This window comes from Erinaceus europaeus, chromosome 18, assembly GCF_950295315.1.
Source record: "Erinaceus europaeus chromosome 18, mEriEur2.1, whole genome shotgun sequence".
In the NCBI taxonomy this organism is placed as follows: Eukaryota; Metazoa; Chordata; class Mammalia; order Eulipotyphla; family Erinaceidae; genus Erinaceus; species Erinaceus europaeus.
Window position 1 is genome coordinate 54,889,501 of NC_080179.1, and position 15,691 is coordinate 54,905,191.

Consider the following 15,691-nt stretch of genomic DNA (forward strand, 5'->3'; position numbering starts at 1 on the left):
GGCTGGAAAAAGGACTAGAAAGCTGGATCAGTGAGAGAGTAGCTCCCTAATATGGGAAAGGGGTATAAATATTGTTGACGGTAAACCCTATCCATTTGATGTGGTCTGAGGCCCACATCCAGCTTAGGAGTTTATGTGACTTCTGCATCCCTCTAGATCTGAGCTCACCTTCTGTGGTACTGAGTAGGAATGTTCTAACCTGCCCCAATACTGACCCATCTTCCTCAGGTGTAGCATAGAGTATGTTGTCCAGCTTTCCTTCGGAGGCTGGAACATTCTCTACCATTGTTGATCCAAGTTGAGTAGGGGGCCCACGAATGGGTCTGTTTTGTTGTTCCTGATAGAGATGACCGGTAACAATGGAGAGAGGGATTTATTTTAGGTCTAGGCCCATCATGTCTGTTTGGGAATCTCAGGACTCCCTGAATAGGGCCCCAGCTGATGGGGTGGCCTGATAGTGACTAAAGAGTTATCATTCAAGTATACCAGTCTCTTGCCTTTATTCAGCTTTTGCAGTCCTTGCTTTGCTAAGGTTAACTTTGGAGTGAGTAAGAGAACTGTAATAGGAAGTAGATGAGGAGGGTATCTAAGTCTAAGTAGATACTATTTCATTATGAACTTCATACTAACTCAATACATACTATTGTGTACTTTTGCTTTCAGGTATATATTTTGCCCTAATTTATGGATACATGTGAACATATGCTGTATCTCACGGGACCTGGTCTATATCTAGGCTTTGGGACTTTGTTAGAAAGTGAACCTCCTGGAATGAAAATAGGGAATACTATGAAAGGAAAGGTCTCACCCGAGAATGAGGGTGAAGGGTTGACATTCCATGCGTGATGTCTCTGGACACAGTCTGAAGTGAAGCATGCTGAGGTGGTACTCATTGTGTTGATTAGGTTGGGATCTGTGGATGCAATGCCATTTGGTATGACTTGAGAGAAGCATTCAGGAAACTGAGCCCCACCCTAGAGGTTCCAAGACTGGGGGAAATATAGGTTCTATAGAGGAAGTGGGAGGTTCCTGCTGTCTTAGGTTTAAGAAGACAATAGATAGTTATTGCTATAATCACATTATTTGGCTGGGGAGTGCAACACTTTGACAGCAGCACATTGGTCTCTGGTGATAGTCTGTTTTCTCATATAGACAGTGCTTTCTCACTTTTGTAAGTGTGTCTTCTTTTATAAGAGCAATCTCATTCATAAGAATTCTGCATTGTTTTTAGTATTATCTTTATTCACTCATTAAATAGAGACAGTTAGAAATCGAGAGGGAAGGGGGAAATAAAGAGGGGAAGAGACAGAGACAACTGCAGCACTGCTTCACCACTTGCAAAGTTTCCCTCCTGCAGGTCTGGACTGGGGCCTCAAACCTGGGTCCTGTGCATTGTAAAATGTTTGTTCAACCAGCTGTGACACCATCCAGTCCCTGGAAGCATCTATTTTCTTCAGGCAGATACTATTATATTCCTGTAAGAATGCCTAAACCATAACACAGTTATATTGCATTTCTAAGAAGATGAACTGAATGATCTAGGTAGCTTACAGAATAGAAGCTTTTCTCCTTTTTAAAAAAGTATTTTACTTATTGGATAGATACAAAATTTGAGATGAAGGGGAAGATTGACAGGGAGAGAGACAAAGAGACACCTGTAGCTCAGCTTCATTGCTTGTGAAGTTTTTCCTCTGTAAGTGGGGACCAAGGGCTTGAATCTGAGTCTTCGTGCATTGTAACATATGCACTCAACTGGGTGCACCTCCACTCAGTTCCCAGAATAGAAGGCTTCTAAGAGCCAGATAGTTTTGAGTTACGTGAAACAACCTTCTACCAGTCATCTATGGACTGTATGTGTTTGTGAGTGGATATGTGTGTGTGTATGCAATAATACATGTTGCTTACAATTTAGGACACTTTAAAATTATAAATAGTTAAATAAATAAATAGATTAGATATAGTTACTTGTCACCAAAAATATTCTAGTAGGTAGAGACTTCTTCCATAGCTGTTTTTTTTTTTTATTGGGGTATATGGGCTGATTGTTGGGGGGTACCCCCCCAGTGACCAAATAAACACAGGTTATTTTCTAGTGGATCCACTTAACTTGATGAAAATTTCAATGGTATTTTTATATGAAAACAGAATCAATATTTATATAGAGTATAACATTCACAAGGTAGAACAGGAATCTTGTGACTTGTACCAGGCAAGAATCCCAGAAGCTTGACTATTTATATGATGTAAGTACACAGTGTTTCTCTCTCCACTGAGTGTAGGAATAAGACAATTCAAACTTAACTGCACTTTGAAAAACTAAGTTAGAGATAAGGAAAGACTGTGCCTACTGTGATTATGAAAGCAGTTCTAAATTGGAGACATGACAGGACATTAGGATATTGGGTTTTGGGGGCTTTAAAGAGAAGAGTATTGTGGTTTCCAGTGCATTTTGCTTAAACTAGTTTTCTCAGCTTTCTAGGTCCTTGTCAATGACTTGCCATTGTTTTGTATTTATAAAGAATAATGATTCCCTGCCCTCCACAGATGATTACATTTCAAATCCTCGATTTTTTTTTTTGCAATTTATCCTTTGTTTTAATTCAGTGTGCTGATCAAAATGCCTTCATATAAGTAGTTCATGTGAATGAAAGCAGAAAATTACCAGGAGTCAGCCAAATGTTGAGACAGACTGTAAATACCTGTAGGGAAAGTATTTAAGCATTTCCGATAGGAAGGATACTGTAAATTTTACATGCAAGGGTTCTCATCAAAGCCTAAGTACTAGCTTTTCTTCTCACTGTGAGGCTTCTTAGACAAGGCTAGCACAAAGGATCTACTGTTTCCATAGACATTTACATCACTACTCTATCTTGTTATTCCTGATTTCTTGCCAATCATATTGAGAATTTCTTGAGGGGCGTTAAAAAGAATAACCAAACCAGCTTTGCCTCCTTGACAGCAAAGAATAAAAAGAAAGGACTCTCTCTCAGAGACAAGCTTTGCTTTTCTTCTTCCTCCTTATTTTAACTGTATGTTTTAACTTGACACTCTGCCTTTGACAACCCCAGGAGTCCAAGTTGGTGAAAAGCTGAGTTAATTTCCTCTTCCATGGCTCAACCTCACATTAATTTCTTTTCAAAAAGGAATTTTGGAAAAACATTGGTTTAGGAAATAGGCTCATCAGACTTTTTCTCTGGGTTATAAGCCTATACCCCAGGCATCTTTACTGAAAATGCAGCAGCTACTTCTGATTCTGTCATCAGTGGCAGGTGCAATGGAGGCAGAGGAAAGTGAAAGGAGGTATAGGAATTTCAAAATCATTTGCATTCTAAGGACATTTGTTTTCCTTTTTGAAGAATATTTGCCCTATATTATCCTCTTCCTATAAACTAGACCAACTCTGCTTTGTTCTAGCATTCTCTGCTCCAGGCTTCTGTCTCTTGGACAGCTGGGATATATCCTTCCTCCTTTATCTGTTCTTCTGATATTTTAATAAGTTGATGGACAGAGAGGTTGCTTAATGGTAGAATAAGTGCCTTGTATGTGTGAGACCCTAGATCTGATTACTAGTACCACATAAAATGTTGGAACAATACTGTGCTCTCTCTTCCTCTTTAAAAATATAAAATATAATACAAATAAAAAAAAACAAACAAGCAACAAAAACAAAACAATCCACTGGGCTGCAATAAATAACATTTTGTGAGGACTTTTTTTCAAGACCAAATATATTTTAATATGCAAACTTTAAAATTCTAGCTTATAGGGGTGGAAGGTAGATAGCATAATGGTTATGCTAAGAGACTCTCGTATCTGAGGCTCTGAAGTCCTATGTTCAATCCCCCGCACCACCATCAACTATAGCTGAGCAGTGCTCTGGTAAAAAAGAAAAAATATGTATATATTATATATTTTAAAAATATTTTTAATAGTGATTTCACGTGGTTTTACAAAATTATCAGAGTTCGGGAGTATTTTCATACCTATATAAGATGCATGTAAGTCATCAGAGCTCCACTGAAATTCTATGTGTCCCCCCTTCCTCCTTCACTTCCCCACTCCCTCTGGCCCTGCAACCATCTTAATTCTCTGAGAGGACTTCCTAGGTCACATTTGAAGAGGAGAGCGGAATAGTCTAGTTAAGAATGCAGAGTCTGAAGTCTGATTGCTTGAGATTGAATCATGTCTAGCTAAATGATCTTGATCAAGATCTTAAATTGCTGTAGTCTGTAAATAATAGCTTCTCACCAGCTTCTTAGGAGAATCGAATTAATTATGACATCTTCAGAGCTCAGCACATTTCTTGGGAGCATAACAGATTGGAATCATAGTCTTCATGGTGATTGGCTTGAGTTCAAGAGCTCAGACACAAGGCCACTCTTCTCATGGAGGTTTTATTCTTGCCCATTTATGACTTTATCTTTTCTGCTTTCTGAGCTCTTTTCTTCCCACCTTGGTAAGTCACCAAATGAACATTCCTAACATGCTAGGTCCTCTACAACATGCTTAATGTTGTGGGTGACCAAAGGATTGGTATTATTTTTGTCGTTGTTGTTTATTTGTTTGTTTTATTTATTTATTTTCTACCTAGGTTATCACTGGGGCTCTGTGCTGGCACTATTTATCCACCATTTTTTCCTTAAATGTTTTTTCTTTTTATTTTATTTGACAGTACAGAGAGAAATTGAGAAGGGAGAGGGAAATGGGAGGGGGGGAGAAAGACACCTGCAGACTTACTTCACTGCTTGTGAAGCTTCCCCTTTGAAGGTGGGGAGTGAAGCTTGTACCCAGGTCCTTGTGCATGGTAATATGTGTGCTTAACTGCCAGGCCCCCTCACTGAGTTTTCAAGAAAGTCTTCTGTCTGAATGGAGCTGTGTCCTGACATATGCAATACCAGAAAGGATCTTGTGAATGCTGATTTATATACTAATTAGTGGGGGAGGGGAGCAGGGAGATGTTAGCACAGGGGTACAGAAGGGTTGGACCACACCCTTGGCTTGCCAAAGAATACTAAATCATTGTTTTTCTGGGAATTTTATCTATTTGTGAAACTAGTGAGTTGGTCAAGTTTTCAGATGTTTTAGAGAAGGATCTACATAGTAAGAAATGCTCAGAGAGAGACAGACTGGGAGTATGGATCGACTTGCCAAAGCCCATGTTCAGTGGAGAAGCAATTACAGAAGCCAGACCTTCTACCTTCTGCATCCCATAATGACTCTGGATCCCTACTCCCAGAGGGATAAAGAACAGGAAGGCTATCAAGGGAGGGGATGGGATATAGAGTTCTGGTGGTGGGAATTGTGTGGAGTTGTACCATTCTTATCCTATGGTTTTGTCAGTGTTTTCTTTTTATTAATAAAAATAAAAAAATAAAGAAGAAAATAAATTTTTATACCATGATACTCAGAACTACATAATTGAAACAAAAATTTTATAAAGTAATACACATAGTATATGTGATTCTCTTTATATTCTATTAAAAAGAAAAGTGGGTCATAATTTTATATTGATTCCCTGACCTTCTAATGGTTCAGTTTGAAAAACAGTAGATTAGATGTTCCCTAAAGGGTCTTTCACCTGAACTCTTTGTCATTTTAGAACTTCATGGGTTGAATGGATGTAGTGACAAGTTAGAACTGAGCTAAATTAATTCAAAAAATTACATATATAGCTGACTCCCATTCTAGCTTTCTGGAATGCAAGCAAGCACTTACTATACTAAAAAAAAGATAAGGTGAATTTTTTTGTGTCATATACTGGAACATGATAAGGCAGTGAACAGTTAAAATGTGTTTTGTTTATCTGAATGCTTATTTGTAAATAAGAGAGAAAAAAAATCCTGTCATCTGGATTTGCTCCTGCTCTCGAAATTATGAGAATTCTGTAAAGAATACACTTTCCTTGGGGAAAAAAAGAGAGACAGAGAGAGAAGAAGAAGAACTCAGTTTGTTTTAATCCCTAAATGGATACAGCCCTGCAAATTAGAGAACTTGAGAGAAATTACTTCCCAGACTATGTAAATGTTTATTTTTACCCTAATGTGTTTGCCCATTTGCTTGACTGCTTAGGAGATAGTCATCTAGAAACACAAGCTTCAGGAGAAACTTTAAAAAAAAACCCAAAAACAACTAGGACAAACAAAACACACAACCCTAATTTCCTCAGACCAAAAAAAAAGCAACCTTTGACCTCCCACTCCAATATCCTTAAGCCATCATATTCACTAGAGAAAACCTATTCCCTGCAGACCTTTTTGGGACTTCATGTGCTAGAGTTTATGAATACCCAGGAATTCCAGTGACATACCTGTATAGTGTCCTAAATTAATTAGAAAGTTCTCTAACTTTGCTTTATTTTCTTTTAAAACAATATTTTATTAGGTTCCAGGTAGTGGTGCACCTGGTTAAGCACACATACTACAGCGTGCGAAGACTCAGATTCAAGCCCCTGGTTCCCACCTGCAGGGGAAAGCTTCACAAATGGTGATGAAGCAGGGTTACAGGTGTCTCTCTGTCTTTCCCCCTCTCTATCTCCCCTTCTGCTCTCAATTTCTGGATGTCTCTATCCAGTAATAAATAAGTAAAATTAAAAAATATTTTATTAATTTTATTTTAATGGGAGGGGGAGCTACAGAGAGAAAAGCTAGAGCTTTGCTCAGCTCTGACTTGTGGTGATGGCAGGGATTGAACCTGGGACCATGGGACCTGAGGCATGAAAGTCTTTTGCATAACAGTTTTGTTGTATCTTCAGCCCTGCTTTATTTTTTGGACTTGCTAGTGGAGATACAAATGAGCAGGACTGGGTGGTGGCTCACCTGGTTGAGTGCACATGTTACAATGTACAAGAACCTGGACTTGAGCTCTGGGAGAAAGCTTTGCAAGTTGTGAAGCAGTGTTGGAGGTGTCCCTCTGTCTCCCACTGCCCTCTTGATTTTTTGCTGTCTCTATCCAGAAAATAAATAAAATACAAAAAATAAAGATAAAAAAGTTTTTTTTTTAAAAAGAGAGATACATACAGATGGGTTTGGTAATGCATTATACTGCTATGGGTTGCAATTTGGGATCTTTTTTAATCAGTGCCACTACATCTGCCCATTTTCTAGATGATATTCTAACTGACATAAAACATATTAGTTTTAGGAGTAAAGTGTAGTGATTCCATATGTTATGAAATGACCATTATAGTAACATCCACCATCACATATAATTAATTTATTTTTCTTATAATAGGAACTTTAAAAATCTACTTTCCTTGCTTCTTTCATATAAACAATACATGATTCTTAACTGTGATTAATATAGCCATATATTATTAGCTATGTTGTATATTATATCTCCAGGATATACTTAGATTTATGGATATGTATCTGTGCTTTTGATAGCTTTCATGGTTTTACTTACCCTTTTTAAAAATTTTATTATTGCTTCTTCCACTCCTTCCCACCTTGAGTTTTCTTTCTTTTTTGTTTTTGACTGAGAAAAAGAGAAATTGAGAAGAATGGGGAGATAGAGGAGAGAGAAAGAGAAATATCTACAGCACTGCTTGAACACTTGTAAATCTTTCACCCTGCAGGTGGGGATCAGAGCCTTGAACCTAGGTTCTTGCACATGGTAATGTGTGTGTCACTGATAGCCCCAGTGAGTAAAGTGCTTTACTGGAACCTGGCAAAATGGTGACTAAAAATAGCTTTTTCTTACCACAGCTAGCTAGGCCTTTTTGTCAACACTGCTGGCATTCTGAATTAAGAACCTTCTCTAGGCAAGGAAACAGCAGTTTGCTTGAATACAATGGTCTTTTTAAGGCAGCTTAGATATTTATCTTATTCCAATATTTACTCTATTGAATAAGATTTGGGTGGCTTGTTTTTTCTTTTCCTATGGGGAGTGGAGTGTTGCTCTGTTAACCTGAATATCAACTTTTAAGTGAAAAATGGATAGATCTGAGAGAAAAATTTTCTTTGATAAAGGTTCTGGTAAAACCTGGCCTGGAATCTTCTCCCCTCACAACCATGGGGGCCAGGAATCCAGGTGAAAAGCTGGAAGAAGCTCAGAGAGTCTGAAACTATCACAGAGTTTAGGAGGAGTCATGTCCATACTTGTGGCTGGGATGTGCCAGCATACTACTACTTATCAGTGGACAGTGACTTGTCCTCAGCTAAAGCTCTCATTCTCCACACCCCAGGTGACCTTAGATGTTATCTATTTTCTCTTTTAGCCCACTTTAAGCCCTACATCACACCCTGAGCTCCAATTTGGTTGAAATAAATTACTAGAAAATAGGATCTATGAAAATAGCCGCTTTAGCTAAGGACAGTGCCCAAACTAAACTAGCCCTTTGTTTATGTGTAAGTATAAATTCAGCAATGTATATTAGCACAGAAGACTTTAATTTACAGCATCTTTCCAAGCCATCACTAAATGTTTTCCCTTCAGATAAGATTCAAGACAAGTGGGTATTCTGAATCTCTAGAATTTTTTACAAAAATTTTGAAATTTTTTAATAGCCAGTACTATTAAGTGTCTGTTACATTTTTATACAGTTAATATTTTTATTTATTCTTGAAGATTTATTTATGAAGTAGGCAGTGGTGCACTTGGTTGAGCACACAAGGATCCAGGTTCAAGCCCCTAGTCTCCAGCTTCAGGGGGAAGCTTTATGAAAAGTGAAGCAGTGTTGCAGGTATCTCTCTTTCTCTCTCTCTCTTTATCTCTCACTTCCCTCTTAACTTCTCTCTGTCTCTCTATCCTAAATAAATAAAAATAAACATGAAAAATAAATAAAAATATTTATTTTTTATGAGAGAGAGAGATAGAGGGAGATTGAGAAAGAGAGAGAGAGAAAGAGAGAGGAATGTAGAGAGATCTAGAGTATCACTCTGGCATCTGCAATGTTGGGAGGTTGAACTAAGGACCTCACAGTTGACAGTCCAACACTTCACCCTGCACCACCTCCCTGGCCACTACCCAGTTAATCTTAAAAACTTTATAAAATAGGATTTTCTAGATAAAAAAACCAAGACACAGAAAAGTGAGGTCATTCTGGGCTTAAAAAGCTAGTGAATGAAAAAGCCAATGTTTAAAAATGTGTTTGTATGACTCTCAGCTCTGCATACCTCCTGGAAACTGAGCATGCTCTGGGTTTTGTTTTCTCAGTGAGCTTCCATCAGGTTTGAAGGACAAGATTGGTGAAATGAGGTATGAGAAGAAAATTTTGTTTGTAAGACAAGGATTTCAAGTCTCAGCCTGTGATGTTTGGTACAAACTAAATTTCTTTATATTTCCAAGGTCCTGGAAGTAACTGATAATTTCACCACCCTGAGTAATTATATTTATTCTCTTTAGTTGATGAGAGTGCTATATGAGACTCAATCTCAAGAGTGCACATTTATTTGGGCAGATTTCACTTCACAAATAAAGGCACTTACATATAATTACAACCTGGTTTTGGGGCAGGGAAATGTCCATATTACAATAGCACAAGCATAGAATTCAATTAGCAGTAACAGATGGATGGAAGGGTGTGACACACAATTAAGATGGAGGTTCTGGAGCCAGGCTAGCCGGCCAATAGCAGCAGAGGTCTGGGGAGTTCCTTTACTACTGTCTGTTTAGGGGATGGGAAGTTTCTTTTGAGTGGGGTTTCCTGGTCATCCTCATGAAGAAGAGACTTCTGGACCACAGATATGGAGTCCAGAAGATATTTTACAAACAACCCAATTTAATACCTGAATTTACGTTGCATTTCAGAGGTGTGTTATCAAGACAACCTATTATTTTAATTTAGGCAAAGTCACATAGCCAAGTCCTTATCTACTTTTGCCTTTCAAATGTCTTTTTAAATTGACAATGTAGGTCACTCTTTCAATTGCCCCCACCTTTTGCAATAGTAGGCTATCCTCCATTTTAGTGACCTAGAGCCAGGGTTTCCTCTTGGTGTCATTACAGTGTTGATACACACAATATTTTGATTTGTCAAGGGTGATTATAATACCAGTACAGCTTCTACGGCCAAAACATAGGAATTTCCCCAATGATGTTTAGAAATTTCCTGTCAGCTCTTAAATGGTTTATTCAGCTCATAGGTGTCTGCTATAATTTTCTATGTGCCAGGCACTTGAAGGTAGAGCTACAAGTATGAAAAGACAGACATATTCTTTGGCATTAACAGCAAAAACTTTGATGTAATAAAATGGTTCAAATGATGTTAAAAATATTAAAGTAGTCTATATATGTTAATTAAAGGGTCAACACCTACAGTATGTAAAAAGCACTAGTAAATCAGTAGGAAAAAGACATAACAGTAGAGAAATGGGCAGTGAGTAGGAACAGTATATTCACAGAAAAAAAAATGACCCTTACCTTTGATTCAGAATTTAGTAAGAGAATCACTTCTTAGCATTTTGGCTAAGATCAAGTACAAAATTTAGTAAGGAAGTGGGGGAAATTCATCATCAGTGATATGTACTATAAGCAGAAATATCAGTAGAACAGAGGAATTAGTTATATCATGTGTGTGCTTCTGAAGTTGAATAATAGCAAAAATCAACTGAATAAAATTTACCCATAGTATATACTACAAATCATCTATCTACATGATTTTACATACAAAGACTACTTGGTATTTAAAAAGCACAGAGGCAAACTAAATGAATTGACAGAAGCAATGTAGAATTCTAGCAATTTAGTCAATTCAGCTAGTAAAGAACAGGTAGGGATATAGACCATCTGTTGAGTTTTAGATGTTCTCTAGACTTCTTTTGGTGGTTATCCAGCCTAGAGTAATAAACATAGACCTAGTCTTACCTTAAAGCTAGAGAAAGAGAGGTTGAACTTTTTTGTACCAATCAGCTGCTTCTATGAGTAGAAGAAGCCAGACTAGGAGTAAGGAGACACAGGTTGTTTGCTTAGTTTTGTGGTGAGATCTTCCTGTGAACTCATCTCTGAGGTGTGAATGATCTCATCAACATCCTCCCACTTCTGAGAGCAGCACTGCTAGAGACCCTTGAGGGTCTGGTCCCAAACAGGTGGCTCTGTAAGAGACTGAGAGGGAACATAAGCTTTTAATTTAAGTGACCATATCTCTCTACACAGGAACTGGAGACCTTAAATGACTAGAAGAAGGAGAAAAAAGCCTCCAGGGCTCCATCTTATCACCTGGGTAGTATGACTTTTTTTTTTTTTCAGTGCCCAAGAACTAAAGTGGAGGGCTCTTAACCTTACTATTTATAAAAATTATCTGGGGAGTGTACTAAATTGTCATCATGAGCTGACTCAGTCTCTAAGACTTTGAATCTTCATTAGTTTAGCATGAGGCCCTGGAGTCTGTATTTTAATTAGCACCCCAAGCACTATTAAAGCAGGATTCAAAGTTGCATAAGTAGTGCATATAATATATTATGAATGTATGAATAAATACAGGAAAGATAAAGATAAAATGATATTTTGAGGGGGTCGGGCGGTGGCGCAGTGGGTTAAGCGCATGTGGCGCAAAGCCCCCGGCTCCCCACCTGCAGGGGAATCTCTTCACAGGCGGTGAAGCAGGTCTGCAGGTGTCTGTCTTTCTCTCCCCTTCTCTGTCTTCCCCTCCTCTCTCCATTTCTCTCTGTCCTATCCAACAACAAATTGCGTCAACAAGGGCAATAATAATAACCACAACGAAGCTACAACAAGGGCAAAAAAAGGGGGGGAAAAATGGCCTCCAGGAGCGGTGGATTCATGGTGCAGGCACCGAGCCCAGCAATAACCCTGGAGGAGGAAAAAAAAATGATATTTTGAAAGGACAGTACAAATGACTATAACTACAACATGTATAGGAATGGACTTGTTTTTGTTGAAAGTTATTTTGGCATTTTCCATTCTGTCTGAACTGTGGGAATGCTGACAGACATTATAAGTGAGATTTCCTAATGGATATGCTAAAATATGGAAAGTAGGAACCAATTTGCCACGTCATGGAACGTTTTTCTATACAGGAGGTCAAGGGGCAGTGTTCTTGTGTTCTAGAGCTGAGAGACCCTATGTTGCTCCTCATTAGCTGGCTTGTTCTTGTCTTGAGGAACATAGTATTGAATAATGTTCTGATGATCAATTAGGTGATCCTATTTCTCCTCTGGGAATCATGGTTTAAATGGGTGATATCTACCTCTAGTAGTCAAGATTTGTACTTGTGTAGCGATCACTAACCCTTTACTCCCTGCTTTCATTTTTCATTTTTAATATCTTACCTTTTGTTTCCCCTTTATGCTGCCACAGTATATTTATTTATTTATTTATTTAGCCTCTAGGGTTAGCATTGAGTCTCAGTGCTGGTACTAGGAATCTGCTACTTGTGATGGCCATTCTGCTCCCCCCTTTTAAATTCTGTTTTATTCAATAGGACAGAGAGAAATTGAGAGGAAAGGGGAAATAGAGAGAGAGAGAGAGAAAGATAGATACCTGCAGACCTGCTTTACCACTTGTGAAGTGTCCTCATTGCAGGTGTGAAGCAGGGTTTGAACCCTAGTCCTTGTACACAGTAATATGTGCACTTAACTGGGCGTGCTACCACCCAACCTCCTTAATATATTTTTTAATAATATTTTTTATTTACTTTGGGTAGAAATTGAGAGGGCAGGGAGGAGATATAGAAGGAGGAAAAGGGAGAAAGGGATAGAGAAAGAGGCACCCTAGCACTGCTTCACCATTTGTGAAGCATCCTCCATTGCAGGTGGGGATCAAGGATTGAAATTGAGTCCTTGGTTATTGTAATGTGTGCACTCAACCAGGTGTGCCACCACCCACTCCCCTTACTATTTTTTAATTTAACACTTTTGAGGTGAAAATTCACTACCTAAACCTTTTTGAAGTATACAACTCAGTGACTTTTAGTATATTCATAATGCTGTGCAACCATTACCACCATCTAATTCTGGAACATTTTAATTACTCTAAAAAGAATCACTACCCCCTATTTCCCTTTTCCCACATTCCCTGGAGGTTATTAATATACATTGTCTCAATGACTTTTCCTATTCTGGACATTTCCTAGAAATATAATATTTCTCTATGTGACTTGTTGCCTGGCTCCTTTCACTTAGCACAGTGTTTTCGGAATTCACGTATACAACAGCATACATCAAATTCATTCTTTTGTATGGCTTAATAGTACGCCTTTTAAATGGACATGCCACATTTTTTTTTTTTTTGTCCATTCATTAGTTCATGAACATTTGGTAGTGTCATTGCTCATTTAAAAAATATACCTTCTAAAAAAAGATTTAATTTCTTTCTTTTTGGACAAAGAAATAAATGGGGGCAAGGCAGTGACACATCTGGTTAAGCGTACACATTACAGTGCACAAGGACACAAGTTCAAACCCCTGGTCCTCACCTACAGGGGAGAAGCTTCACAAGTGGTGAAGCAGGGCTAGAGGTGTCTCTCTATCTCTTTCCCTCTCTACCTCCTCCTCCCCTCTCAATTTCTCTCTGTCTTTATCAAATTATAAATAAATAAAAAGATTAATAATAACATAATATTAAAAAAGAGAGAAATGGAGAGCAAGGGAAAGAGGGGAAGAGAGAAAGAGAGACATCTGTAGCACTATTCCACCATTTGTGAAGTTTCCCTCCTGCAGGTGTGATCCAAGAGTTTGCACCTGATCTTCATGTATGGTAATGTGTGCAGTCTATCAGATATACCACTGCCCAGAACCTTCTAAAAAAGAATTTATTTACTTCATGAGTTACAGAGAATGAAAGGGAGAAAGACTAAATAACTGCCCTACTCTGCCATATAGCAGTGTTAGGGATTGAACCTGGCACCTCTGGAGACTCAGGCATGCAAGTCCTGGACTCTAACATTGATTTCCCCCAACCTTAAACATGTTGGTTTTGTATTAGGTATAATTTTAAGTCACCTCAAATTCTTTTTGTAACAAGATAGAATACAGAAAATTAATTTCATTTACATGTGTACATATAGGTAACTTGTTTATCATTCTGTACAATAATCAGTGAACATGAAGTATTGTCAACATTTTTGAGTTCAGGTAATAAAGTGTGGTTTCTATTCTGCAGAGTATAAGTACGATAGTTATACTTGGTCCTAAATCTGTCCTGAGCATGCACACCTCACTGAGAAATTAAGGTAGTTTGGGGTCCTCTTATCCTAGTGATAATTACTCACCCAATCCTCTCTCTGACTCTCAGAGTCATCTTGCCTCTTCTTCCTTAGAAGCAGGAACAAGAATGGGGAGTGAGATTAGATGCTCTTCCTGAGTCTATTTCACTCTTTCTGATGATGAATTCAATTAAAATGAGGTCATGGGCTATTAAGATGAATGTGAGCTGTCTGTGGGGGAGGGTGAGTCACTTGGTGTATGTGAAATGCCCATGGCTATTTGGTAGAACTTGGATTTTGGTCTCTGTTTTCTTCTGGAGGTGGGTTTAGGAGTGGGCAGCAGAGGCATCACTGGAAATGAACGTGCTTCTTGCTGGATCCAGGATCAACTCCCTGTCTCCACCCTTTGTGTTGTCTAAATTCTTAGGAAAAAACAAAAACAACAACAACAAAAACAAACAAACAAAAACCTGTGTAAAGAACAGAGGAAAAAAGCTTCTACACATTGAAAGCAAACTGCAGACATATAACCAGGCAACCTGGTAAATAGGAGAAGAAATTTGCATATTAACCACCCGGCAAGTGACTTGATATCAAACATCTATAAAGAACTGCTACAGCTCAAAGAAAAAAAAATTAAATGGGCCAAAGAAATAGATAGTATTTGGGGCTGGCACTGGCACACCTGGTTGACTACACATGTTACAATGCACAAGGATCCTGGTTCAAGCTCCAGTCCTCACCTGTGTGTAGGGGGGGTGGGTGTGTGTGTGTGTGGGGTTTCATAAGTAGTGAAGTAGTGATGCAGGATTCTCTCCTCACTCTCTACCTTCCCTTCCCCACTCAATTTCTCTGTAGATCCAATAAATAATAATAACAAATATTTTAGAAAGAAAGTTTTATAAAGAAGAGATACACATGATCCACAGACATATGAAGAAATGCTTCACTTAACTTATTGTTAGAGAAAATTAAAACTACACTGAGATTCCATCTCACACCTGTGAGAATGGCTTACATCAACAAAACAACAAAAGTTACCAGTGTTGGTGAGGTTATAGATAAAAAGGGGCTCTGCTACACGGCTTGTGGAATGCAAACTGGTGCAGCCCCTTTGGAAGACTGTATGGACAGTCCTTAAACAAATAAAAATGGAATTACCTTCAACCACCAGGTTCCAGATGGTAGCATGATGCCGACCAGACTTGCCTGGACAGACAACCCCACCAATGTGTCCCGGAGCTCCGCTTCCCCAGAGTCCTTCCCCACTAGGAAAAGAGAGAGACAGACTGGGAGTATGAATTGACCTGTCAATGCCCATGTTCAGAGGGGAAGCAATACAGAAGCCAGACCTTCCACCTTCTGCACCCCACAATGACCTTGGGTCCATACTCCCAGAGGGTTAAAGAATAGGAAACCTATCAGGGGAGGGATGGGATACAGAGTTCTGGTGGTGGGAATTGTGTGGAGTTGTATCGCTCTTATCCTATGGTTTAGTTAATGTTTCCTTTTTATAAATAAAAAATAAAAAAATGGAATTACCTTAAAATCCAGCAATATGACACAGGCATTTATCCAAAGGGCACACAAACA

General features: G+C 38.5%; 1 long non-coding RNA gene across 1 annotated transcript; it reads right to left on the minus strand.

Moving 5' to 3' along the window:
- Positions 1–1,365: 1,365 nt before the first annotated feature.
- LOC132534333 (uncharacterized) lies at positions 1,366–14,243 on the minus strand. Its single transcript, XR_009546061.1, has 3 exons — positions 14,165–14,243; positions 10,804–11,040; positions 1,366–1,475 (listed from the first exon to the last, which is right to left on the minus strand). It is a non-coding gene; the product is annotated as an uncharacterized LOC132534333 (long non-coding RNA).
- Between the last annotated feature and the right edge of the window lie 1,448 nt (positions 14,244–15,691).